Genomic DNA, 12987 nt, shown 5'->3' with positions numbered 1-12987 from the left:
ACCTATTCCATAGCTCTTCTCTGGATGAAAACAATATTTGCTACATCAAACACTTCCCTACTTGAAAATAACTTGTGCACTGTAACTCTCCTTTATTTTCCTGATTCCTTCCAAGGAATCTCTCCTTCTCATGTAACCATGTGCTTCTATATATTTGTCCTCTTGTAGCAGTCTGGGCTACTTTGTTTGAGGTATTTTAGAAATTTCTTGATTGAAACAAAACTTAACTATTTTCAAGTTTGTCAGGGTTTTTCCTATCGTTTTTATTTTGTTTCTGTTCTTGTTAGTGGTGGTGTACTGTCTCTGTTATTTAGAATAGTTTCTAGGTTTTGGTCCCTTCTCTTTATCCCCACAGAGCAGTGTGTTGCAGGTGCTTCTTTCTTTCAGCTCCTGTAGAATCCCTAGTCCCTGGTCGGTAGCTATAGGCTTTGTTTTCTGAATCTGTGCCTTACTGGTTCCCATCACATTGTTCGGCTTTGGCATGCTTGTGCATTCTTACTCCAAACTAGTCACCAGGATCTCAAGCAAGAACTCTACAGTTCATCTAACTTAGAGGTATTCCCTTGTTACACCCCTGATTGTATCCCAAATCTGCATCTACTCCACACCCTATTCTTAAATCCTAATTAATACTAATCCAGTCTTATTTGCTCACCCTATATCCATAACCTACTTTTCCTCATATCTCAGAATGATAAGCAAATGATATAATTCCCATTAATCATGATATTGCTTGTGTAAATATTTCCCCTTTTCAGGCTATAATCTGGTCTAAATAAGAATTCTATTCATTCTGGAGACATCCAGAATTAAAGTGTAGTCTACATAGTGGTCTCCAGAGTAGGGTGTGCTTACCCCTGAGGAGTGCACAGGATAATCCATTGGTGTACATAAAAATAGTGGACCTTCTCTATTATTATAAATTATGCTTTAAAAAACTTTTGTATTTATGATTGTTTTCTAGTTTTTATATTACTTTAATTATAGAAATATATTTTATAAATAAATATTAATACACTGTGATATCTGTGCATCTTTGGCTGTTGATATGAATGATTTAAAAACTGAAAGACTTAGTTATAAGATTATAAAGATTGCTATATACATTTTATATGCAACATACAAAAATATATCCCTTGATTTTTAATTACATACAATATTTGTTCTTCAAAAGTGCTATGGATACAATGGAATACAATTTGGCAATAAAAAGGAATGAACTACTGATATATGCTATAACATGGATGAGCATCAAAACATTATGCTATGTGAAAGGAACCAATCACAAAGGACCACATATTGTATAATTCAAGTTACATAAAATGTCCACACAGGGTAAATCTGTAGAGACAGAAAGTAGAGTAATCATTGCTTGGGCCTAGGGTGGGATGGGGATTGACTGCTAATGAGTATGTGGTTGGTTTCTTTTTTGGGGTGATGAAAATGTTGTAAAATTATATCATGTTGATGCTTGAATAACTCTAAATACACTTAAAACCATTGAATCATACGCTTAAAATGGTAAATTTTGTATGTTGATTATATCGCAAGAAATTTTTTAAGTGCCATTGAATGAAGAGGGGAAGACTGGAGAGAGAAAAATTCCCAATTGAATTTTAACAGAAATTGTTAGTAGCATCCTTAGAAAGAGGAGCCAGGAAGAGGAAAAAAAGGAAAAGAATAAAGAAAAATCAACCTTAAAAAGTCCAGAAAGAGAACTCATGGGAAATTTAGGCCATACATTGATGTTCTAGGGCACTCCTATTAGGAAACATCAGAACATTGGTTCTAGGAGATTAGTAACATTTCTAACTAGCAACCAAACTTTATGGAAAAAGAATTTATAACACGTGGGCACATATTTGTGAGTACAAATACATATTCACTAGAAACACATATATAGTGAGTCCAAGCAAATTGATACAGGAAAAAACTCTTTGGTGCCCTTCATATTAGCTTAGGAGCTTCCTTCTGTCTTCTACCCACTTCAACACCTATTGGCCTCTGCATTCATTCCCTAATCAGCCTATGGAAACTTGCTCTTAGAAAAGTAAGTCAATAGTTCCCCTCACCTATTCTTACATTTTTTGCATTCCAGGTGCTCACTTAGAGTTATTTCATACTTCTTTGGGTTGACAATTCCAAGACACAGGGAGCACTGAGAATTATACTCTGTTGCACTCTTCCCTTGTTTTATTTTCTGTCATCCATCTCTATCCCCTATCTGTTACTAACAGATGGGATCCCAAACCACATAAAGTCTGTAATCCACTTTCCCTCTCCCATTCTTATTTACGTATCTTTTGTTCCAGTGATTCTCAAATTGCTCTCATCAAGGAGATTGAGAATAGATGTGCTTCAGATGGACATTACTCTGACAAAATGAATTCCAGAAAAATGTACAAAACAATGGATCTCACAGGGACAAGCTTTTAATTCTAGTCAGATAAGGCAAATAAATATTGTCAGAGTAGACTAAGACCTGAATGCTTTCATCATCTCTAACCTTCCTTGTTATTTCTTCTGACACAAAAACACATCTGGCCCCGAAGACATGCAGGTAGAGAGAGTGCCCATATCCTTCCCCTTTCTCAGAGTGTAGACACACAGCATCTGCAGGCAACACTGAGCATACCTGGATTCCAACTGCTATCAGGCCAGCTCCTGAAGCCAAGTGTTTGCGGACCTGATCACCATGCAAGTGTCTCACTCCTTCATCTTTCCTCATTCTTTTCTTCTTGCTTACTTTGTATTTTTTATCTTTTCCCATTTTCTTCCTGCTACTGTATCTTCATACACTCATATTCTCAGTTATTCTTTTTACATTTGCTTTAGCTTCTTTTATTGTTTTATTTTTTTCTTGCCATGTCTCTCCCAATATCCTTTGCTTTTCCTTCCTCATTGCTCTCTTCCTTACCATTCTTTCTTCTTTCTCTCATTTGCCCACAGTTTTTCAATCTTAGATCTTTATCGCTTTGTTCTCTACATGCATTCTACCTCATTAAATTCAATGCCTGTCTTTCTATTAATTCTGAGATTATAGATTATTTTTCTCCTTCCAAGGTAGAGTGAGAAGGTGCCTCCTCAGTGTTCTGTTCCGATGAATTTCTCTACAAATTGAAAATGCTTAACTTGCTCCTCAGTGCTGTGTCTTTCCTCCTGAACATTATCCTCTTTGAAGTTTACTCAGCCTCAACCATTTATTAGTTACTTCACATATTTTGTCTGTCTCTAACTCATTCTATTAAAAGTGAAGTAATTTATCTTTGTGCTTTAAAATAAATCTCCTTAATATCACCCCTGCCAGCATGAATACATTTAATGAAAATTCAAAAAAGTAGTATCTGTTACTGTATTGATTCTATATTTCAAGTTGTTGAAAAATAATATTTTTCAAGTTTTTGAAAAATGCAGATGAGGCGGAAGAACATGGAAAAGACCTAATTGATACTAGTGTTGAAGTTCATATGAAACATTCAATTTCACAAATCTTTACACAGACAATTACTTATCAATTAGATAGGATAGTTAAACTGAATAATGGAAACCTTTATTGTCCTTTAATATTCTAAGGTTTTAGACAGTATCAGAAACGTTATAGGAAGAACCCTGGCTTGGAAATTATTCTATCTTATTTAAGTCACTATTTCTGCAACTTGCTAACTATATAACTTTAGGCAAGTCATTTAGTCTTTAAAAATCTGAATTTTTTTAATCTACAAAGGAAAAATAATATATCCATTCTTTCTACTCCACTTGCTTGACATGAAGTGCAAATGAGAGTAGCCAATTCATATCTACTTAAACCGAACTGAGAAACATTCAGTGATTAGACAAATTCCAGTAAAAAATGATAAACTGACACTATGTCAGTAAATCTTTTGTCGCTGACCTGGATTTAATTCCAGAGGAGAAGTGACTGCTTAAATCTGAGTTACTTCAGGATAAGAGCTTCTGGATGTTCAAGGAAGGGTTCATGTGAAGTTTTCTTGTCTAAGTCAGCCAGGGTTTGTGAATCAAGACTTTCTTGCTGGAAGATCCCTAACTCTGAGCCTTATATTGGTGTATGCTACGACCATATGCAAGAGAAAAAACTCCTGCCAGCTGAGTGTGGGAACCAAGAGATTTGGAACATTGTGCAGTCAGTGGAAATTTATCTCTTGGACTCAGCCTCCCCCTTCTCATTTGCAACCTGATTTCCTCCTCCCATTTATCTCTGATTTAGCAAGGGGGAAAACAATAAGCCATTTGAATGATATCAAATTTAAATCCAGATGGTGAATCTCCCAAAGCTACTAGTATTTTTGCTTTTTTATAATAGTGGAATTAAATATTTTACCCCTTTAAAATGATACTAACCATGAGGATGATATGGCAAGAGGTGTATTTCTGAGACAGGGTAGAAAGTGCTGTATATCTGAATTTAGATCTCACCCTTTTTCTGTTTCTGCAGCATTGTTCTATTCTCATGCATCTTAAAGCAGCAGTTATTCCAGATGAATAGCATGAATTTCTTCTTCTTCTCAATTTCTTTTAAATATGAAGAAAGACCAAAAGTTTCACCTTGCTGGGGGTCCAGTGCTACCCCCAAATAAATGGCTATCCCCTTCCTTCTGACAAAAAGGAGATTAACTGATCATTCCACAATTATTCTTTAAATATATGTTCTCATGGTGGAACATCACAGATTCTGAAATTTGCTCTACTAATGTGTGATGCAACAGAAAATGTGCTTTGGGATTTTATAGCCACCTTTACCTTGCAGAATATTTCCAACGGGAATTATTAGAATGTCATCTATAATTAGAAAAAGGACAAGACAAGGGCATTTTAAGAATTAAATATTCAAAACATGTGCCAGCTAAGGCCCCAATGGGTCATGCTAGGATTTTGAATTTGACATTTTATCAGTGTCAGTGATAACAGAATGGCACATATATTTATTAGACATAATGTAAGTAGTAAGCCTGAAGAGGTATTTTTAGATCTTATTTTATAGATCATATAAGTAATAAGAAGGCATTGATGTTTAATAAGAAGGTAAGTAGTGAGACTAAGTTCATGGTAAACATGGTAGTATCTGCATATTTTTGGTAGAGAATAGCTGGTTAGAGAGAGAATATATTACACTTAGAAAAGATTTTTCAGGAATAATTCTCCTTAAATAAGACAGTTTCATGGTGTTCTGTGAACTAGTTCCTCTAGGTATGCATCCTCTCAAAAAAAAAGAATTACTCTATTGAAAGCTTGGTATTTACACTTATTCACTCTTTTGAATACGTAGTTCTTGAGTTCTACCATAGCAAAATGAGAACATTTCTGTTTTTCAATTCTACATAGAAGAAACAATATTTAATCACACAAAAATCCATTTAATTTAGTTTAGAAAGAAACATGGGATAAATCTGAGTCACATTACAATTAATGTAACAAACAACTTCCACAAAAAGAAATACAATATACAGTCAAGTATACTTTCATTCAAATTTATGTTCAGTTCAGCCTGAGATGTCATGGGAGATGTTGAAAAGTGGAAGAGAGAGGTAAAGAGATGGAGATAATGTTGTGTTCAGTTTTTTTCCTATTATAATCTGTGCTACAAATAAATATCTTTGAACATAAGTCATTTTGCCTATGTGAAAGTTTATTTGTAGGATAACTTCCCAGAGAGACAGAAAGCTAGAAATATAAGATAATTGGAAAAGAGAAAAGAACAGAGGGAAAAAGTGGAAAGACATACATAGAAGAAATAGGAGAGAAGATGAAGGGACAGAGAAATCATATCCACAGAGACGCATGTACTGCAAAGCCATGTAAAAAGATACAGCACAAGGAGGGGAGGGAAAGAAGAGGAGAGATGAAGGGGGAGAGAAAGGATGAGAGATCTTGGAAAGGCAGTGTTTGTTTTGTTTTTGCTGTGTTTTATATAATTATAGACTTCTCAGAATTTACCACAATGCTTTATAATTAATTAAAAGTAATACTAAGATCTTAACTAGTCTGCAGGTGTCCTCTCCTCTCTGCTTAGAAAGTTTTTTATCTTACGCAATTTTATAGCATTAAAAAGAAGGGTGGGTGTGTGTGTGTGTTTCTCAGATTTACCTGAATTATTTTGCCTAACAAGTTCACCAGTAATGGTGAAAATACCACAAAAATGTAACTCAAAGACAAGATTAGTGTCCTGGCTTCACCCATGATAGTAGTTTCCGGGGAAAATTTTATAAACTTCCTCCAGGATTTCCAGAAAAATTGGAAATGAATTTCTTTATTTTACCAAAAGTTTTGAGCATCTATCATTTGGAAGGCTTATTGTATTGGTGGGTCAGTCATTTAATACTCATTACAAACACCAGGTCCTTGGTCTCAGAGATTTGACATTCTAGCGGAGGGAACCAGTCAAAGAGCGAAGAAAGTAGGCAATGAAATGTTGGGGAATAAAAGACTATAACAGCGTACTATTACAGTGTATTATATATTGGAGAATGAAGGGAGACAAATAGGGTGTTATTTTTTATTGAGTATTAAGAAAGTCTTTTCTGAGAAGGTGATATTTAAAATGAAGTCTGAATAACTAGACAAATCTAACTATGGGGAGATCAGAGGGTAGGGCATTCCTAGTAACAGGAAGGTCAAGAACAAAGGCCACGAGGGCGGAAAATGCTGGTGCATTCAGGAAGAGAAAGGAGACTAGGGTAGAGAGAGACTGTGGGCAAATGGCAGAAGAGAATAAGGCAATGCCAGAGAGGAAGGCAGATGTTGCATAGGAGGTGGCGTTTGGTCATTATTCTAACCGTGTAACTGTAATGAGGACTTTTGTAATCTGAAGATCCTTCTGGCTACTGTGTGGAGAATGGATTTGAGGCACACAAGTGTAAAAGCAAGGAACATAGTTGGGAGATTTTGCAGTCTCATGCACAAGGGATGTTGGTGACTTAGCCTGGGTTGAGGGGGTGAGGAGGAGGAGAGAACAGTAGAAGGAATAAAGAGAACTCAGAATATATTTCGATGGTCAAGACATTTGGACTTACTGATAGCCATGATGTCTGAAAAGAGGAATCTGAAATAACTCAAAAGATTTTAGGTGGTGTAGCTATGAATAGTATTGCAATTTAATGACATGGAAATGACTCAGACAAGATGAGATGAGTGATAGGACAAACACAAGAAGTTTTACACATAGGTTTAATATTTGCATAGGAAATATGTTTGCAAAGTTAAGCATTCTTTTAAAAGTAAAAATTATATTCAGTGAGAAAACTTCCCAGTGCAATTTCCCACCCACAATCCATGCTACAAGAGAGGAAACTATCATTTGTGTGAATTTTCAAAAATGTGACTGTATAAGTAAAATTTTTATATACATTCTTTTTTCTTCCTTTTGAACATACCTTTGAAACATATCATACACAATATTTTGCACCTCATACAGGAAGAGAGAGAGAGAGAACTTAAGAAGAAACACTTAGGATTAGTTTTCAAAAGATTTTAGAGAAGATGTAGAAGGCCCAGAACATTCTCTCCAAATGGCAGAAAAAAATGTTCTCCATGTAAGAAATGACCTCTGAATAAATAATAAATCAACGATGTGGCTCCAATACACTTTGTTAAGACTTCAGAAAGACTTAAGGCAGTGTGTAGCAGAACATCTTGGCTAGAAAGTAGACCTTCTAGAAATCTGACAGATTTAGTCCCACAGGAGCCAGGTATACTTAAAGTAAAAAAATATCTGTCTCAGAAAGAATTATGAATGTGGCTTTTGGAGCATAAATTAAATCCCAAAATGCTTCCCAAGAAAGGCACAAAGTTTTTTGAGCAAGATTTCAACAGGAACATCCAAATCTTCTTCACGTGGTGGTGACTAAGTTGGTCAACTCGGCACAGATGCCCTAAGATGGCTTCCCTCACGTGTCTTGCACATCAGCTGGGGTATGACTGGACTCTTACTCTATGTGCTCTTTCATCATTCAGGACCTCTCCATGTGGGCTCTCGTTTTAATGAAGGCTGATATGGGCTTCTCTGTAACATGATGTTCTCAGATGTCTAAGGCCATGAAAAAGTAGTTTCAAAGACACTTTATGCCTAAGGTTGGAAAATCCAGAATTCCACATCCACTATGTTCTGTTAATCAAAGCAGTTCCAAAGCCAGTGACAATTTGAAAGGAATGGAGAAATAGAATCCACCTTTTGAATGTGGGAATGACAATATCACATTGCAAGGAATCATTCACATAGAGAAGGGAGAAATTTGTAGTACAAAACTCTTTTGTTGAATTTCATTTATCTAATTAAGTCACAAAACCGGACCAGATGGATTCTACCTTGATGAGAATAGCTTCAAAGAAATGTGGCCATTTTTTGCAACCTACCACAATCAGATGCAGTTTATTCTTGATTTCTTCTAAAAGATTCCTTAGAAAGAATATTTGCTGAGTTATTTCAACAAATTTAATTTAAATTTCAGCAAATAAATTAAAAATTATTTGTCTGTAGTCTTTTGTGTGGCAGTTTTCCCAAACATGAAATATTTGGGTTACGTTGTCTTGCCTGAAGGTTGTTTTTAGGCTTTGCTTCACTGCTACATACATTTAATTAATAATGGGTAATTAGTTTCTGGAGTGATGCATGAGTGACCAACTAGATTACTACCCAGAGGGAACTGTATGGGTTACATCTCTCCAAATCCTGATAATGAAAAGTCCCTTTCTCTAGGATAGTTTTTATTTTCTTCTTTTCTTTTTCACGTTTTTTAATTTTAGTAAAATTTGCTGTTTTAGTTTGTGGTTGAAGGATCAATATCTTTATTTTGAAAAACAATCAATTTCCATTTTTACAAGAAGTAATAGCAAACAATCTATCGTGTTTATATTCTGATTAGCAAATAAAGCATGAATAGGTGACAGAGATTCTAATATTTTAGTCAAGTCAAAGGGTTCTTGATAGTGTAACACAATCTGTGGCTTAAAATATTGTTTTATTTTACCATAAATTGCTGATATTGAAAGCAAAAGATAATCAGTAGTTTGAGGAAAAAAGAGAGAATAAACCCAAAACGATTTAAAGAGAAGACGGGGAGATGGGAGTTAGTTGGCAAGTCTGGTGTTTCACTGGGAGGTTTACAGGCTGATTCTGAGGCAACAATACAAATGAAAGGAATAGCTACAAGCTGGTTCTCTGGTACCTATTTCTCCTGTGCTACCCTGCCTTACCAAAGCTTCTATTCCAACCATGTCCTCCATGATTCAAGTTAACTCAGTGCTTTCTAGCATTCCAGAAGTTTCCTTCTCTTTCTTCTATTTTAGTTCCTCAATCTCTATGTTGTTCTGAACTTAGTAATACTTCATTACTCTACAATTATCTGTTCTTGTTTATTGCAAGCTGAAAATTTTAAGAAAATATCCCTTTGTAGTAGCTGTACACTGGAATTTGAAGATCATATCAGGCAGTGGTATCTTTCTAGTGGACTTTAATACTAGTTGTATGGAATATAGAGTAACAAAATAAGTTCAAGTCTAGCTTGTTTACGTATGGAGGCGTGTTAAGGTAACAAGATAAAAATAGAATTTATCATTTTATTATTTATATGTATAGATATTTTCCCCCTTCCTTCTTTTTTTTTCTTTCTGTCTCACTTTTTCTATTAGACGGATGTTTGATCCTATTGAGAAGCCAATTGTCTTATCATTTCTAGGTAAAAAGAAATCAACTCAATATTCAGAAATCATAACGCAAAACCAGCTATCAGGTTCTTAAAACAAAAATAGTATTGAGGAGGGAATCAGATCATCATAGGAGATAATTCAATATGAGAGAACCACCACAATTCCACAATGGACTTTGATGTGCAAACTAAGTCTTCAATTAATAATTAAAATATTTTTAGATAAATAGAACCTCTGGGATTTTTCTTATTAGTCATTCACCTTTATCTATAATGAAATTGTGACAGGAGTCTATTTCACTCAAAAGCTTGACACATTCCCTTGTCAAATAAGAAGACTAGAGATCTATCTAGTCATATGAAACAACCTATGTCTTTAATGATTATATTCCTCAGTTTGAACTGAGAAGTTGACATCTATAGACAAATATAGACTCAGAGCCAAATGTTCTCCACTACATTTTAACTTATAAAATAAGATCATTTATTGAGGTTTCAGTGCCAGGGAAAAGGAAAGAACTACACAATAAATAATTTACTAGTGAATCGGATTTATTTTGCTGAAAAGAAAATAATGAATTGCAAAATACTATTAATTATTGTGCACTACTATACAGACCTAAGGAACTTTTTGGTAGCTTACAAAGAAGTCCTTATTTCCTGTGGTAGAAAAGTAGACATAGACATGTTTAATTTTAACATGTGAGACAAAATTAGAGACAAATAAAGCACCAAAAGTGCAAAAGAGTGGAGAATATAAGAAACAAACAAGATTATCTATTAATAGGCAAGCCAACAGAATTCCTTTCCCTCAGACCTACATTTACCTTGGAGAATGTAATTAGTCATTGGCTGTAAGAACTTGTAGTTGGCTAGAAACTCACCAAAGGAGAGAAAAAAGAGATTTCTGGTAGACAAACAAAGTAAGTTATGCCTCTATAATAATTAGTATCATTTCCACAATGTGGTAAAAAGTTTTCTTTTATTGTCACTACTGTTGAAAGGATACCATCCAAATTTTATTTTAACAACTTTATTTGTTGTTTCTGTTATTCTTTTTCTTTTCACCCTGCTGTTTTTAGATTGCATTTATATATGAGAAATAATTTACAAATGTTAAGATGAATAAATCTTAAATGTATAGATTGGACATTTTTCCCTATACATGGAAACTTCCTATTCTCTGTTTTGTCAAAGTTTTCCTGATATTTTTCCTACTTTTTTAGAATACTCACAACGAGTTTCCTGAATTATTCACATTTTTCTTCATTCTCTTGAATATGAGCATCTTGTAAAGACTTCTCTCTCTATTTCTTCCTTTTAGATCTCACTTGTATTTGTGTTCTAAAGGTAACTTTTATACAGAGATTTTCTAAATCTCTAGTTCTAGCCACTAATTCTCCTTCGCCAGCTCTTTCTCTAGTTGCAATATTCTTATTTACATGCTCTGCCAACACCTGAAACTTGAAAAGAAAGCCCTCTCCATTCTACTAACAATTACGAGTTGCTAGTTTTTCTGTGATTATCAACGATAGTATGAATTATTTGGATACTTGGGATTTACTTTTCTTAATATTCATCATTCTTAATCACCATGTAGTGCCAAATATTACTCTGCAATATTATTTTGAGAGCATATATCCTTTAAATTTTCATAGAAATTGTTGGTAATAGCTCACTGTAAAACAGTTAGGTGATCTCCCAGTGAGAGAGGATTTGATGTTTCAAAAGCTACTGCCTTTTCCTTCCAACTAACATAAAATTAAATGCCATCTTCATTATGCTAAACTTCTAACTACTTAGGTCTCTACAATATTTTCACTTACTTGTTCTAAAGGCACAGTACAAGGAATAACACATTCAGGGGATTATTCAAAATTAAAAGTCTACTTTTCATTCTCTGTGTTGCTCTGTATATGATTCTGCATACTATTTTCTGTCTCTTTTATAAAGATGTGAACCCCTTTGGAGGCAGATTTGTTGGAGCGCTGGGAATCCAGCTTTCAGTGGGAGTTGTTAAAACACTGAGGCTGCTGCCTGAGTGTGACCAGGAGAGATGTTTACACTTAATTTCTGGACCTGTAATATGCTGTCATTTTCTCTGAGCGTTGGCTTGATTGAAATAGTTAGGCATGAGAGCATTGGTTGATTGCTTGTGATATAGTAAGTTAGGTATCTTTGATTTAAAAGACGCTTCCTTCCCCTCACATTCCTACCAAGCTATCTTCTTACCTTCTTTCTAACAACTTGGTGGGTAATTTTTAGAGGAATAATCTCCAAAATTTTCTGAGTATAACATCCTCAACATAAAAATTGATCTGTATATGTTATAAATTTACAACTAAAAGGATGTATTATATACAGCATTAACATATTCAGGAAATAGAAATTTAAAAATTTTAAATGAGTTATGTTAGATAATTTAACATTTGATATTATGCATTAATAGCACTACTAACTGTTTTATGCTCACTAAAATATTAATCATTATTTTTTTGGATCGAATTACCTTCCTATGAGATTTTCAGAGAATATCTATATGGCACAAAATAGTTTTATAATCATTACCCCTTTTACTATAAAATAAATTCCTGCTTTACAAGATGTTGCTTTTACAAAATTAGTCATACTGATGATCCTGGTGTACAGTGCACCACCGACTTCAAAGTCTGTTTCAATAGCTTGCCGTCAAAGGATGTCATGTGTAACTTTCAAATTGGTTGACAACTTTGTCAGTAATCTCCAAGTCCTTACTTAATTCCAGTCAAACTCACCACTTAACCCATGGCTTAATGTAGATTTTTGTCATAGGCATTGCTTTTATTACAAGAGTCATTACAGTGGATGAGAATTTTTTATCTACAAATGTTAAAAATCATCCATACTTTTATATAAGGCAAAAGTCCTTCCCACAAGACATAATTAGTCTATCACTTGATTTGCAAATCATTACAAACGGTTTCTGTGTGCTTTTTTTATAGAGTTTGATAATAAGGAATGCATTTTATTTATTATCTTATTGCTTATTTTAGCCATGTTTAAAGTGGCAGGAAACATGTTTTTGTTTTTCCTGATGGAATGTGGCTTTTGTCCTTTTGTTATTAGTAAGAAGCATTCAACAGCACTTTTTAATATATTTAGTGAAAAATTCAAAGCCTTCCATTGATTATCATATGACCATTAATATTGCAAAGAAAACTATAGAGATTTATTTTATGTTTTATACATTTACTTTTATAAATGTTTTGCTAATCATGATCACTAGCTAATCTATCAAGGTACAGTACAGATTGTCAAGTTCATTCTTAATAATAATGGAAATACATCC

This window comes from Equus przewalskii, chromosome 1 (genome assembly GCF_037783145.1).
Source record: "Equus przewalskii isolate Varuska chromosome 1, EquPr2, whole genome shotgun sequence".
Taxonomy (NCBI): Eukaryota; Metazoa; Chordata; class Mammalia; order Perissodactyla; family Equidae; genus Equus; species Equus przewalskii.
This window is presented reverse-complemented; position numbering follows the sequence as displayed.